The 15,180-nt window shown below is 44.5% G+C and overlaps 1 protein-coding gene across 1 annotated transcript in view; it reads left to right on the forward strand.

Moving 5' to 3' along the window:
- Positions 1–973: 973 nt before the first annotated feature.
- CSNK1G2 (casein kinase 1 gamma 2) overlaps positions 974–15,180 on the forward strand; it is a 96,378-nt gene continuing 82,171 nt past the window's right edge. The window contains exon 1 of the mRNA XM_036763017.1: positions 974–1,225. The gene's annotated coding sequence lies outside the window, so the exon portion shown is untranslated. The remainder of the gene's footprint in view (positions 1,226–15,180) is intronic.

The following is a 15,180-nucleotide window of genomic DNA, read 5'->3' on the forward strand; positions in this document are numbered from 1 at the left end:
TACAAATGAGGAAACTGAGGCCCGGAGGGGAGGCACTAGACCAGAGTCACCCCACAGCCGGGGACTCGACAAGAAAGGTTTTTTTTTCCTCCAGGTCACGTAAGGACAGGCCCCACCCTCCTATCGCCTTATCGCCGCAGGGGCCGGAACTGTCGCGACATCCGCCCCAGGAGGGAGGGCGGTGCCTCGCCTCGGCTCACGCTATTGACGTAAAATGGCGAGACTGTGACGCAATGCTCACGACGGCGCGGGCGGCGTCATGGCAACACGCCTCCGCGGCATCATGGAAACGCCAGGGTGGGGTGGGGTAGGGGGAAGCGCCAAGAGGCTTCCGAGGATCCGAGCCCCCCGCCCCTTCCTCGGTCTGCTCAGCGTCAGTCGACTCGCGATTGGCGAGGACGGTGGGCGGGAGACGATCGCGGACGTCACCTTTCCAGCGGCCGGAAAGCGCGGTCGTTGTCGTGAAGCGGCGACTCTTTCGGCTTCCCTCAAAGCCGCGTCTCCGCCGCCTCCGCGCTTCCTCCTTGCCCCTCCCGCCCAGTCTCCCATTCTCGAACACTTCCTGCGCCAGTTGCGCGGGCGGGCCGCGTGGGGCGGGCCTGCCGCCTGCGCACGTTTCCCCCTTCTCCTCCTCCTCCACTCCCCCCTCCCCTCGTAGTTGTCGTCGTCGTCCTCCTCCTCCTCCCACTTCGGCATCCCCGAAAGGCGGCTGCGCCAAGAACGCGGCGTAGCGGCCTCCTCCTCCCCCCTCTCTCCCGAAAGGCGACTGCGCCGAGAGCGTGGCGTAGCAGCCGCCCCTCCCCCTCCCCCTGCCCTCGGCATCCCCGAAAGACGTCTGCGCTAAGAGCGTGGCGTAGCTGCCTCTTCCTGCCTCCGCCCGCCGGCGCTGCCCTTACGCTGGCGGCGTACGCGGAGGCGTCGCTTTGCCCACACTGGCTGCTGCGGGGCGGGCTCCGGGCCGCCGCGGCGGGCGGGGGAGGGGGAGCCGGAGCCTGAGTCGGAGCCGGCGGGGAGGAAGAGGCGGCGGCGGCGGCGACGGGGGCTTAAAGAGACCACAGGCCGGGTAGGGCCGAGCAAGCAGACGCTGAAGAAGAAGAAGGGGAGGAGGAGCGGCGGTAACGGCGGCGGAGGCGGCGGCCCCCCACCCCAGCTATGAGGAGGAGGGCGGCGGCAGCGGCGGGGGTGGGGGCTGCGGGGCCCCACTGGTGATCGCCCGGACCCTGAGGTAAAACCCCTGGGTGGGGGGCGAGGGCGACCGTGGTCCTGGCCTGGGTCCTGCCGCCGCCCGCAGTCCCTGGACTGATGAAAGGGAGGCGAGACACGCATTTTCTCCCAGATCCTGCTCAGACCCCCCCCCCTCCCTTTTCCCAGGCTCCCTGTTTCTCTCCTTCTTCTCTGATCCCCCCTTTGCTGAGATCCCTCCCTTTTCCCACACTCCCTGTTCCCCCTCCCTTTTCCCTGACCCCCCCACAGTTGAGACCCCTCCTTTTGCCGACTCCCCCTCCTCCTTTCCAGACTCCCTGCCGAGTTTCCCCTCCCCCGAAACCTCCCCTTTCCTTTCCCAGATTTCCTGCTGAGTTCCCCCCTCCCGCTTCCCTGACCCTTCCCCCTCCTGAAGCCCCTCTGCCTCCTCTGAGACTCCCCGCTGAGGCACCCCCTCTTCCCCACTCTGCTCCCCCTTTCCTCAGTAGCAGCCCTGCTCCCCTTTGTTTTCAGGAAACCCTTAAACCGAGGTGGGGAGGTGTCCCCCAGGTGGAGGGGCACTTTGCTCCCCCTCCCCCCAGCCCTCCGTGGCAGGGAGTGTGTGTGTGTGTGTGTGCCCTCTGTCACCCACACACCCATCCCTTTCTCTCTCACACACACCCCTTTTCGCAGGGGCCCAAGCTGCTTGCTTGTGGTGTGGTTTTCCTCTTTTCTCTCTTGTTCTGTCTGACAGACACATCCCCCACCCCCACCCTCTTCCCCCTTGGCAGGGGTCCGGGCCGTGGGGTCTCGGTGTCTGGGGGCCTTGTCCCCTTCCTTCAGCGGGTGGCAGAGGGGGCTTGGAGGGGTGAGGTTTTCCTGTTTCACCCCCAGCCCACTCCACCCTCCCAGAGCAGAGATTTAGAGCCCTGTCTGGATAGTATTGTGCCCTTCCCCCACTTCGGGAAGGGAGGTTTTTCCCATAGTTTCCCACACCCTTCTCCTTTTCCCCTTTCTCGAGGCTTAAAGCTGGTGGGATTTGGAGTCCAGATACTTTTTATAGCTCTTTGAGGGACGTGTTTTCCTACGCTTTCCCATCCCCTGACCCTCTCACCTCCCCCGTACTCCCCCTTCAGGTTTGTCCTTTGGTGGAGGGGTTGTTCCTGACTCTGGAAAGCTAAGATGATGGTGATGATGGCCAACCCCCCCCCCAAGCTATTTCCCAGTGGGCTTCTCCCCCCTCCCCCTTCCCTGTGGGTGGCCTCTGTTAGTCTCCATTTCCCCTTCTCAGAGCGCTCCCCAGCTCATGGACAAAATCCATCTGCTCAACTCTCAGATGAGAGAGAGGCTTATAAAGTACAAAGGACTCAACCTGGGGGAGGTTGGGGGGAGGGGTCAGGAGGAACCAAGGAGAAGGGGACCCTTTAAAAAATAACCAAAGAAGAGGCAGGGGTATATGTGGAGTTAGTGTGACTGTGGGTGTGGATGGGGAGGGGGAGGATAGGGGTGGTTTATAGTGAATTTGTAGCCATTTTTCTAGGCCACTTGCCACCGGAAAAGAACAGATAGATATCAGACTGACTGAGAGGGCGACGAGGATACTAGGCCTGGAGGAGGGAAGTTAATATTAATATTACTGTGCACAGGGGGAAAGACCCTTGGCATGTATGGCTAGGGGCTCCTTCAGATTGCCTGCCACCAATTGGAAATAAATTGCCACGGACCTGGTGAATATTTTTGACAGAAGAATTGTCCAAACAGTCAGGCAGTTTTTAAAGTCACATACACAGCCTGTCTCCTCCCTTCTCCAGAGCAGAAGCTGTTTAAAAAAAAAAAGATCCTTGGAGATGTTTGCTGTCTGCCTGTGAGCAAACAACTTGAGGATGGAAACAGGAAGGCTCTGCTGGAAAGAGCAGGGTAGCCACATGTGAGAAAGGTGGTAGGTATGGGGGAGGGCAGGATCTTTGAAAATGGCTTTAGATGCATTCCAAAATGTGGTTGATGTTTGGACACCCTTTTGTTAAAACCAGAAGTTGGACGGTACTATTCATTTTGGGGAAGGAGGAGGTGGGGGTGGGGGGCTGTGTGTGTCAGCTCCTCCTTAGATTAGTTATCCGCCAGTAACAGCTACTTCTTTGGGGTGACACTACCTTAGAAATTGCTTATCTTGATATATAAAATTTGCAAAAATTTTTCTTTTTTAAAGTTTGATATTGAAAATGGATAGCTGAACATGAGGATGGTTTTTGCTTGATACTGTTTCACTGAAGTAACTTAGGCTCAAATAATTGGAAGTCTGTGTGGCTCGGTTGTCATAAACCAGAGAATGTTAGAGCTGGTGTGTGTTTGAGGGAAGGAGAGGAAAAGGGGCCTTGTTCATTGTGCTAGGTTTTATTGTTTCCAGTGATTTCTTTGAGTCACTGGTTAGCGTCTAAGTTAGCACCCCTCCCTGTGTTGTGCATGTTCTTAAAAAACTGGGTGGTAATTACATTAGGAGTTCGAGGAAGTGTAAGAGGAGGTGGTGAATTTGGTAGGATTTCTGTATATCCATGGTTTTCACTCTTCAGGAAAATTTCGAAGGAAGTATAGTAAAGGTGTTTGTACTTGGAGAAAGATGTAGCTGTTTCTACTGGTGTGTAGATGTGTTTATGTATTTATGTATCTATGTATGTGCATAAACTAACTTCCTGCCCCCGCTCCATTCACCTGAGGTTTACTTGCTGCCCAGAGTGTTGATACTGGCGTGACTCAGGGACTCTGAAAACTGGCTGAAGATTGCCGTTGTGGACATTGAGATTTTCACCTTGGACTGGAGAAGCTAAAGTCTTCTTACACCAGTTGCCAGTAAATATGTTCACTGGATTTAGGCCTAATGCCATTCTTGGTTCATTATACTTTCTTTTCCTCCCTCAGTCCCTGGCATTCTGCATAGGCTCCAACCAGAGGAATTTCTACTTGCTGAGGCTGGGCCCTGTTCACTCCCTTTGCTAGGTCATAGTCTAATACAAGGATCCATTTATTTTCAGTGTGATGTGAGAAAGACTGAGTAGCCCAAGTGACCAAAAGTGTAAGACTTCCTTCTTGGGGATGGTTATTTGACCCTGTGGACTACAGCTTCCAGCCTCCTTGTTCTTAGGTGGGAATAGCACCATATTGGCATTTTTAAGACCATCGTTCTTTGCTCCCATTTCTTTTCTCCTCCCCTTTCCCTGCCCTCACCCCCTTTCAAACCTTAGAGAAGTCCTGTTATTTTACCAGCTCAAGATTGACCAAGTCAGGTTTGCCAGTTGACCTGTTGGGGCCTCTGCCCTAATCTGTGATCTCCTCCCACATGTGTTGTCACATGTAATAAGGCAAATGTGATCTGAATGAGGCTGGGAAATAGTGGAGCACCAAGTTTGTTCTCTTCTTCCTCCTCAAATCTGCTACTAGGTCTTTTCTGTTTAAAGGTGGTGGTTGCCATGAACCTAGTTTAGCAATAGCATGAGAGGCCATGTAACATTGAAGCACTCTTTGGCTATTGACTTGGATGTGAAATTTGAGCACAATTTAATGATTCAAACGAATCATAGGTTACTTTATAACCTAAAAAAAAATAGCTTCCGGCTTGAGGAAGCCTTCACCTCAGAAGCTGCCAACCAACCCTTAAGACAGAGTTTCAACACAAATGTACCCCGGAAACACTTGGGCTCAGAGTATATTGACAGAATTCATAAATCTTAGGAAAGTTTGAGGGTATAGGGGAAAAAAACCCCAGGATAAGAAGGTAGCTAGTCATGGAAATTTCATCTCATCTATCATGGAATTCTTGGTAGATAAAATTTAAATTTGTTTTATGCTCAAAAATTGTCACATGAAATACTTTAAGAAATAAATTATAGGACAGAACAATTAGCATTGACATTTTCCCATGGAACCTCTGTTTACATAGTGTGGAATAGCAGGGTTCTATGGAACACCATTCAGGAAACATTGTTCTAGGTGTAACTACTGCTGAATTGAAGACTCTTCCCTTCCTTCTTTGATGATCTTATATTGTGGTTAATTGAGGTTTGGGATGTTACCTAAATGTTTCCTTTGGGAGAGAGCCCTAAATCCAGACTCATAAAAGCTGAAATTTTTCTAATCTTGGTGTTTTGAAGGGAATGATGGCTGCTCTGGACTCTTAAGATATTTGGGGGGCACAGTATCACCTGGAAAATAGATTCTCTCAGATGTCTGGGAAAGAGCTGTGACCGACTATTCCCTTTGAGACTTTGAACAGGTCTCCTTGCTACCATCCCCTATTCAAATAAAGACTGTTTGACACTTTCGAATAATCGTTTATACATCAGCACTTATTTGTATTTGTGAGTTTGACAGTCCTCATCAGTGTCCAAACACAAAGCATGTGTACTTACGGTGACCTGCTGTAAAACTGAGGTGTCACGCTGAGTGTCCTGTATGGTATGTTGTAAAGAACAGTGAACTAGGAGTCAGGACACTTGGAGTGCAGGTCTTTGTGGCCTGGTGAGTTTGGGCAAGTTACTTCTCTTGCTTGAAACCTGTTTAGTCAGCTGTAAAATTCGGGGAGGGGTTATTGGATTAGGGAGTCTCTATCAGCTCTAACCTTTAATGGTTCTCTGCCATAGGATGCCAGAGCTTCTTAGTCAGGAAAGTACTCTGCACCATTTCTAGCCAAGTATTAATAAAGCTGATTAAAGTGACCTTAGGAGCTGGACAATGGTAGAAGCCACTTAAGCTGATTTTCTGTTAGACTGTATGCGCTTTGAGGGCAAAAGTTGCTTCTGTATTAGGCTTGTTTGGGTCAGGGCACATAGTAAGTACTTTATATGATATCAGGTTGATCATGGACTGTACTCCCTGGCACTACCTATGTCTCACAGCTGTACTAGGAGTATGGTCTATATAATTGGCTTTGTTTTTCTTACCTATATTTATTTACTTTCAAAGAGATCTCTTTTTTGAACTATAGTGTGTAGTCAGTTCAAACATTTAGCCCCATATTTTGGGGAAGGTACTGGGGATACAAAGGCAATATCAGACCCTGCTTTCAAGAAGTATAATTATATTCAGTATAGTACATACTTCTCTGTTAGAATTAACAAGGTATAGTGTTGAGCATAGGAGAGAGCTGAGTCTGAATCTTGTTTCTAAAAAGATCTGTAAAATGGGCATTTTATAATACCTTTTGTATAATAAAGCTATCTCCCACCATCTCCTACCAACTCCCAGGGTTGTTCTGTTAAATGAGATTAGGTAACATGCTTTGTAAACCTCAAAGGTCTATATAATGTCAGCTGTTTTTATCTTGGGGGGAGGAGGTTATCTATCAGTCTAGTATTTGTTTGATGGATTGGTATTGTCATCACAACTCACTCAAACAGAAATATTCTGTGGTCAGAAACTCATAATTCTGAACAAGCTTTTTGATTTACTTTTTAACATAATGGCTTGGTACAATATCCTTTTATTTCCATGGAGCCTTCATATGTGGTAACTTCCCTGAATAGACTGGGTCCATCCTGCCTTAACAGAGGCATTCTGCTCAGGGGTCCCAAGTCTCCTGGTCAGACCACATCTGGAATGTTAAATAAAACTCTAGGCCTTGCATTTTGAAAATCTAGAGGTCTTCTAGAGGCAGGTTACCAGGATAGTAAGGGAGTCTAGTTTCCAGACTCCCTTACAGGGGGGTAAGGACCCCCACATGTCTGTATATAGATATAATGTATTGGAAGCTGACAGTCTCTTAACATGGATATATCTGCATTTAATGTGCATGCTTGGACTATCTTATAAGTATCATGCTAAAATGAGGCTGCCTTATCTTTCAGATAGCTATTGTATCTTTTTCCTGTAAGTGGTAAAACTTATTTACCAAATCTACTGTGTTTGAAACCTTGGTATTTGATTTTTTATTTCCTTTCATCTCCAATGATCCTTCAGTTACTCTAACTTCTAAGATTTTACCTCTGTAATATCTCATATTTGTCTCCTTTTCTCTGTTTCCACTGTCCTCTTCATGGTACAGGCCTTTCTAGTACCATTTTTCATTATGATCTCTTCTGGGTATTACCTTTTGGGGAAGAATTTTGACAAATCTATGTAGTCATAGGATGGAGACAGGATTGGAGAACACTGTGGACAAGGATGAGTTGAAGCAACTGAGGATGCCTGACTCCTATTGCAGTGGAAGGAGGGGTCTGGGCTTGTTCAATATCACTGTTGGAGAACAAAGCCAGATTAGTCGATTCTGTAAATCCACTTGTTCCTACAGCTTGTTCTTTTTCCAATCCATGTAGAGATCTGATCTTAGCATTCTTCCATTATTACCTTCCAAATTCCTTCAGTGTTCGTAGATGGAATTCAGAGTTATTACTGATCAGTAAATGAGCATTTTTAAAGTGCCTCTTACTAGTGAGTACTAGTGAATACAAGCACAAAAGTGAAATTGCCCCTCCCTCAAAAAGGTGTATATCATTCTGCCAGGCAGACAAACATGCACAAATAAGTCTAATTCAGAGTAGGTAACAGGGCGGTTGTTGATGGAGAGAGGTCACTAAGGTTGGAGAAGATCAAGACATTCTTCATGTCTTGGTGGTGCTTGAACTAGGATTTGAAGGAAACTGGTGATTCTCAGAGACAGAAGTGAAGAGGAATTGCAAAGGCCTGGAGATGAGATGGAACATTCCATCTGAGGACCAGATAGCCTGGACTAGGAGAGTCTACCTCAAAAAGGACTCAATCTCTGTGGGCCGCATGTTGACTTAGAAAGCCACAAATTAGCATTATGAGTGTTGTCTTGTATTTTTATTTCTTTGTCCCAGTTAGCACCCTAGACTATAACATGGAGGGCAGCAAAATGTATTGAAGCTGAAAGAGTAAGTTGAGGCAGGTTTGTGAAGAAAGAGCTTTGAATACCAAGCAAGAGTTTCTCTTGAAGCCAAGAAGTGATAGGGAGTTGCTGGAGTTGGAGTACACAAGGACATGTACTTTAGGAAAATCACTTTGGCAGCTCTGTGGAGGAAGAATTGGAATGGGAGAAGGCAGGAGGCATGAAACCAGGAGGCCCTCCAGTGCCTCTGCCAGATGGGACCACCTATTCCTCCTCCAACCTGCCCTCCCAAAAACCAACCCTTCTCTGTGCCTGTGTTTCAGCCATTCTCTGTGTTAGAAAGGCCTTTCTCTTTTCCCATCCTTCATCACCTGTTGAAATGCTCTTTAGCTTTTAAGGCCAACTCCAGGTGCCACTTCAGCAAACCGCCAGGAATTCAGTGCTAGTCAGCAAGCATTTATCAAACAATAGTTCTGTGCAAGGGATCACGCTGGGGATCCCTGGGTCCTCAAGTGCTAAAGGTCCCTGGGTGCTGGGGTCTTTGAGTGCTACAGGTTGCTGGTTGCCAGGGGTCAGCATAGACCAGGGCTCTGCGTTCTTGAGCTTACATTTTACTGTTGGCAGTGTGCACACTGATGAGTAAATACAAAGTAGTTTTGATGGGGACCAGGAGAACACTCGTAGTTGTGGGAGGGATGAGGAAAGGCCTCATGGAGGAGCTAGGGATTCTAAGGCGTGGTAGGGGGAAGAGCATCCAAGACCCCCTGGGCAAAGGCATACTGGAGGGACTGTGTTGTGCACAGGCGAATGCAAGTAGCTCATCTTCATTTGGAGCCTACAGTGAGGAGAATGATGGGAAATAAGTCTGGAGAGGTAGGCTGTTGCTTTCCATGTGTAATAAAAGAGTTAGTTTTTTGTTTTTTTTCTGGAGCAAGAGAACTGTGGAGGTTCAGGGAACCTGTGATCAGGGAAGTGACATGGTCATGCCTTGGATTTAGGAATAACAAGTTGGCAGTTGTATGGAGATAGCTTGAAGAGGGGAGAAAGTGAAGCAGGAAGACCACTTAGAAGCCTCCAATTGCAGCAGTGTTATGGGGCTTGACTAGAGTGGTGGCTGGGTTAGTAGATCCACAAGATTTGGAAACTGTATAATGGGTGCTAAGGGAGAAGGGGAAGAGTCAGGGATGACCCTGAGGTGAGCCTCAGGGATTTTGTGTCTGGCTGGATCTTGTCTCTCTTAGTAGAGTGTGCTCTGGAAATCTTTTTATCTCCAGTACCCGAGATACCTTAGCAGGGTAGATAAGAGCTGGCCTCGAAGAAGATATGGGTTCAGACCCTGCTTCTGAGGCATGGGGCTATGCGACTCGGTGTAAGTAACTTTTAACCCAGTGCTCTAGGCACCTCTAGACTTTGACTTTACATCATCAAGAAGGTGAAGACCTGAATTGGTAGAAGGAGCTTTTCTTTTTATTTTCACACCTTTTTTGTAGCCAGTTAGGTCCCCAGGTCTTATCTGCAATGCCAAGTTAAGATAGGGAGCTAGTAGTAATAGCTAGTAATAGTAGTAGTAGTAATAGCTAGCATTCATTTAGTAGTTTAATGTTTGCAAAGCGCTTTACAAATACTTTATTCTATCCTTACAACAACCGTGGTAAGTGGGTGCTATGATTATCCTCATTTTATAGATGAAGAAACTTGAGGCTGAGAGAGGTTAAGTGATTTGGCTAAGACTGGGGAGGTAGTAGGGGAGATGAGAAATGTTTACAAACATAATACAAATTAAATATAAGTGCTTTGGGAAGATGTAGACACAACATTGTAAAAATTCACAACATTTCCTGCAATGGATTTCAGAAAATCACCCCCTTGTAGCCTGAGAGCTTATGCTTGAGAGACAGCAGATTTGTAGGTGACGAAATTCAGCAATTATTTATCAAGCATCCTCTGTTTCCTGGGACCTTCCCGGCCTGTGCTGTTAATGTTGTCTTGTTGCTGCATCTCCTTGAAACAACAGCTCTTGGTGTCTGCCTGATTCAATGAGCAACTCTCGTTTTTTTATTGGAAGAAAACTCAGAGCTAAGAGATTTTGCGTCTCCTGTGCATTTGGAGAATGGCATGATAGTGTTTATGTTCGGCTATCTCCCAGACTTGTTTTAAGGATTAAAAAATAGATATAAAAGTGCTTTGTAAACTGTGAAGCACTGTGCAACTGTAAGATATTTACTAGCAGCTTACATTCTTATTTCTTGTGGTAGGTAGTATTGGTATGGTTTAAATATTTTTTATTCTGCACTTAATACCAAATAGAATATTTCCATATACAAATGAACAGAAGATTGTACATGAATTTGCACATCTCTTTTGTAGAGCTTTCTTTTCAAGTATATAATAAATTCCATGTGGAACTTTTCAAAGTTGTCTTGCTTGTTTGTGATTGCTCTTGGCTTTCTGTCCGTTCTCTTACTTTAGAGGGAGAACCTTATACCACTTCCCCTTTCCCTTCCCTCCTCCATCCCATTGAAAACAAAAAGAAAAACCAAATGCTTGTAACAAAGATGCATAGTCAAACAAAACACAGTCCCATAACTTATCACATTCCTCTTTTCCTCACTTATTCCCTGTTTGACTCAATACAGTCTACTCTCTAAAGTAAGGCATCTTAAGAAAGAGTTCTGTGGAAATACAAGATAACATTAGTTGTAGACCACAGTTGAGTGAATCCGATTTGAGGGAAGAAATGAATTAATTTGAGTTGCCAATGGGATTTTTCTTATTATAAAGATTAGCTAACTGAGCCTCATAAGGTTGAAGTGATTTTGAAGCATAGGATTCGAACAGGGAAAGACTTAAAAGATTATTTAGTTATCTCATTTGAAAGATGAGGAAACTAAGACTTTGGAGGGGTGAAGTGACTTGCCCAAGCAGATGAGTAGTTGTTGGTATATAAATCCCAAGTTTTCTAATCCTCAAGGCAGTGTTCTTTCCACCGCACGATGCTAATTGGCCCATCCATGGTCACATGAGTAAGTGGAGGAACCATGAGTCAAACAAACTCAGTTCATCTGACTCCCAAGTTTGTTTTTTTCCCCCATGCACCATACTATCGTAAGATGTTATAGTGGTGATTTTAAGTTGTCAAGAAAAGTTTAAATTATGTTCATTGTATGCTTTTTAAGAAGACTGGGAAGTATTTAATAACCTTCAGTTGTCAGGAAAACAGCTGTCTGGAATACCTTGTTCCTCAGAGGCTTTTGCTATAATTGAAAAACAAAAGTTCAGACCCACTGTGCCTTGAAGTTACTTAATAGACTCTGTTGTCTTAAAAGGCAGTGGATTCTTATCTCTGCTGATGGGATGTCAGAATGTAACTTTGCTTGTAGGGACCTACCTCATGCATATACTTTGTTTCAAAGATAACACCCCCCCCCCCCATGGCAAATAACAGTCAACTTTCAAACTCCTGATGCAGTTTGATGTTGGCATGAACTGCTTGTTCCTCAACCACTTCCTCTAGTCAGCTCTCCCACCTTCATGCCCAAGTGAATTTTGAAGCTTTCATCACACCTTTCATCGTCAGCAGGATGTGTCTGTAACAAATGTAATTACACCCTCCTGGGTCACCAGAGTCTTTCCAGAGCAAGGTTAGTGTTACACTGGCAACAAGTTCTTTCCGATTGGACTTCTTGGCGTGAAATTCCTTGAAAGGCTGAGTCTCTGTGGCACTAAGTGGGGCTATTATGTAGTCAGGAATCCCTTGCCTGCTGACTCAGGCTTCAGAATTGTCTGTGCTTTTTAGGTCTGTGTTCAGATTTAGGGTCATCTTGTTTTTCTGCTCTGTTACAAGTGAATTTTTCATTTAGAACCAGTGTGAGAATTAGAAAGGTTTATTTTATAACTTAATATCCCAGGGATCTTTGAATGTAGACTGGCACAGAGGAATTTTAGAACGTAGAATATTAGCGCTTCTAAAGCTCATAGAATATAGGATATAAACAAAAGGATCACTAGAATATAGAACATAATGTAAGATGTGGAAAGAATCTTAGAACACAGAATGTCATGGTCTTAGTGGATAATAAGTTTAATATTCATCAGTATGTTGTGGTATGGCAGTCAAAAATTTAACATTTTGGTTTGCATCGAGAGAAATGGTGTATAGAATGAGACAGTACTCTAGTCAGACTACACTATAGTGCTCTGTTCAGTAATGGGCATCAGTTACATTGATAAACTGGAGAGCATCTAGAGGAGGGGGACCAGGCTGATGAAGGATCCTGCTGTGTGAGGATAGGTGGAAGGAATGTGGGATGGATAACTTGGAAAAGAGAAGATGGGGAAGGAGAGACCGACATGCTAATGGTTCTGAGGTATTTGGAAGACTCCCATGCAGAAGAGATATTCAGGTATTCGGTTTGTTCTGCTTGGCCCCAGAGAGGAATGGGTGGGACTTGCAGAGAGGCAGATTGAGACTTGATGTAAAGAAAAACTTCTAATGATCAGAGCTTTCCAGAAGTGGAATGGGCTTTGGGGAGCTGGTGGATTCCCTCTCAAATAAAGGCTCCTAAGACTTCTATTGGAATGTAGCCAGGATTCTCCGTGAGTTACGGGGTGGAATATATGGTACTTGAGGTTTCCTTCAACTCCTGAAATTCTGTGAGTTGAATGGGATCTTAGAACAGTGTTAGAACTGAAAGGTAATCTGGTCCAACCGTCTCATTTTTCAGATGTCCCTACAGAAGGGACATGACTTGCCCATGGTAATCCAAAAACTATTGTGTAATCGCTAAGGTGGTGATTATCAAATTTATTGGTTTCAGGACCCCTTGACATTCTTTTTTAAAAAATTTTTTCAATGTATATTTTATTTTTTCCCCAATTATATGTTAAAATTTTTTAACATTTGCTTTTTTTTTTTTTTAGTTTTGAGTTCCATATTTTCTCCTTTCCTCCCTCCCTCCCCTCTCCCCTCCCTGAGACGGTAAACAGATATACATGTGCAATCATGTAACACATTTCCATATTAATCATTTACCCCTTGTAGTTCTTAAGATTTATTTAGTATCTCTCCAAAGAGCTTTTGTTGTTTTGTGAATATATCTATTAACATTTACCTTATTAGAAATTAAAACATCTTCATATTATTATGAATAACTTTGACCTTGTGGACTCACAGAAAGGGTCTTGGGGCTCCTGGACTACATGTTGAGAACCAGTGGGCTTAGGGAAGATTAAGAGTTTTTAGGATGGGGCAAAGGTCATTATTACTAAATGGGATTCCTTTTCAGATTTGCTTCCAAAGGTCAAAATATCACTGTTATACCCCAGGGCATGTTTTTTAAAAAAAGCTTTTACCTTTTTTTTTCAATTATATGTATAAACAATTTTTAAGTCTTTTTTGAAAAAATCCTAGTTCCAAACTCCATCCCTCCCTCCCTCTCTCTCTCCTCCTTGAGAAGGTAAGTAGTTTGATATAGATTATACATGTCCAGTCATGCAAAACATATTTCCATATTAGCCATGTTGGGAAAGGAAAGTCAAAAAGAAAGAAAAAATTTTTTAAAAGTGTGCTTTGATCTCCATTCAGACTCCATCAGTTCTTTCTTTAGAGATGGCTAGCATTTTTCATCATAAGTCCTTCAGAATTGTCTTGAATCATTGTCTCACTGAGTCATTCACAGTTAATCGTCGTACAGTATTGCTGTTACTGTGTACAGTGTTCTGGTTCTTCCCACTTCGCTTTGCATCAGTTCATGTAACTTCCTCTAGGTTTCTCTGAAACCATTCTATTTTTCATTTAATCATATACTTGTTCAGCCATTCCCCAGATGATGGGCATCCCCTCAATTTCCAATTTTTTACAGAGCATGTGTTAATGTTATGCACTGGAATGTAGCTGAAAGGCTATTTGTTATATACATAGAATGATCCAGTAAACTGCCGAATCTGTAGCATCAATATTTGAGCACTAGATATATGCAAGTCATTGTTGTTGGTGCTATGGGGGATATAAATTGGCTTGCTGCCCTTGAAGAATTTAATGTTCTTGGGCACACTTAAAATTCTGTGAGGTAGCCAGTACAAATATAGTAATTTCCTTTAAACCAGCAAGCATTTATTAAGTGCCTATGTTATATAAGCACTGCTAGGTGCTGGGACTACAGAAACAGCTGAAAATAGTTCTTCTTAGGGAGTTATGTTCTACTGGGTAAAACAGCATGTGAACTGATAAATGGACCTCAGTTTCCTCATCTGTAAATGAAGAGCTTGTACTAGATGGCCTTTGGAGTCCTTTCTCACTTTAGATCTGTGATTATGTAATCCTAAGTAAATACAAATAAAATATAATTTGAGGATAGGAAGAGCATGAACAACTAGGGTGATCAGGAAGGACTTTGTATGGGCAGTGGTCTCTGAAATTGATTCTTAAAGGAATTGAGAATTTCAGAAGTAGAGTGAGAAAGGGAGTGCCTTTTAACTATTAAGGACAAGCTGTGTAAAGGCATGAAGCCTTTGTGAGCAGGCTGTAGCTAAACTCTGGGACTTTAAAGGCAAATGGGGAAATGTGCATTTTACTGTATTTTGAAAGCAATAGGGACCCACTAAGGCTTCTTGATTAAGGGTGTGGCATAGTCAGACCTATGCCTTAGTTGCATTATTTTGGAAACTGTGAAGAAGGTTTTGGAGAGATGGGGAGAGACAGGAATCAGGAAGGCCTTTTTAAAAAAAATTATTTTTGGTTTTCAACATTCACTTCCATAAGATTTTGAGTTTTAAATTTTCTCCCATTCCCTCCCCTCCCCCTTCCCCAAGACAGCATGCAATCTGATATAGGCTCTACTTATACATTCATATTAAACATATTTTCACATTAGTCATGCTATAAAGAAGCATTAGAACTAATGGGAGAAACCACAAGAAAGAAGAAACAAAACAAAACAGCAAAAGAAAAAGAACAAGTAGTATTCTTCCATCCGCATTCAGACTCCACAAAGTTCTTTCTCTGGATGTGAATAGCATTTTCCTTTATGAGTCTTTTGGAGTTGTCTCAGATCCTTGCATTGCTGAGAAGAGCAAAGTCTATCAAAGTCAGTCGTCCCACTGTTACTGTGTACAATGTTCTCCTGGTTCTGCTCATTTCACTCAGCATCAGTTCATATAAGTCT

The sequence above is a fragment of the Trichosurus vulpecula genome, chromosome 1 (genome assembly GCF_011100635.1).
Source record: "Trichosurus vulpecula isolate mTriVul1 chromosome 1, mTriVul1.pri, whole genome shotgun sequence".
In the NCBI taxonomy this organism is placed as follows: Eukaryota; Metazoa; Chordata; class Mammalia; order Diprotodontia; family Phalangeridae; genus Trichosurus; species Trichosurus vulpecula.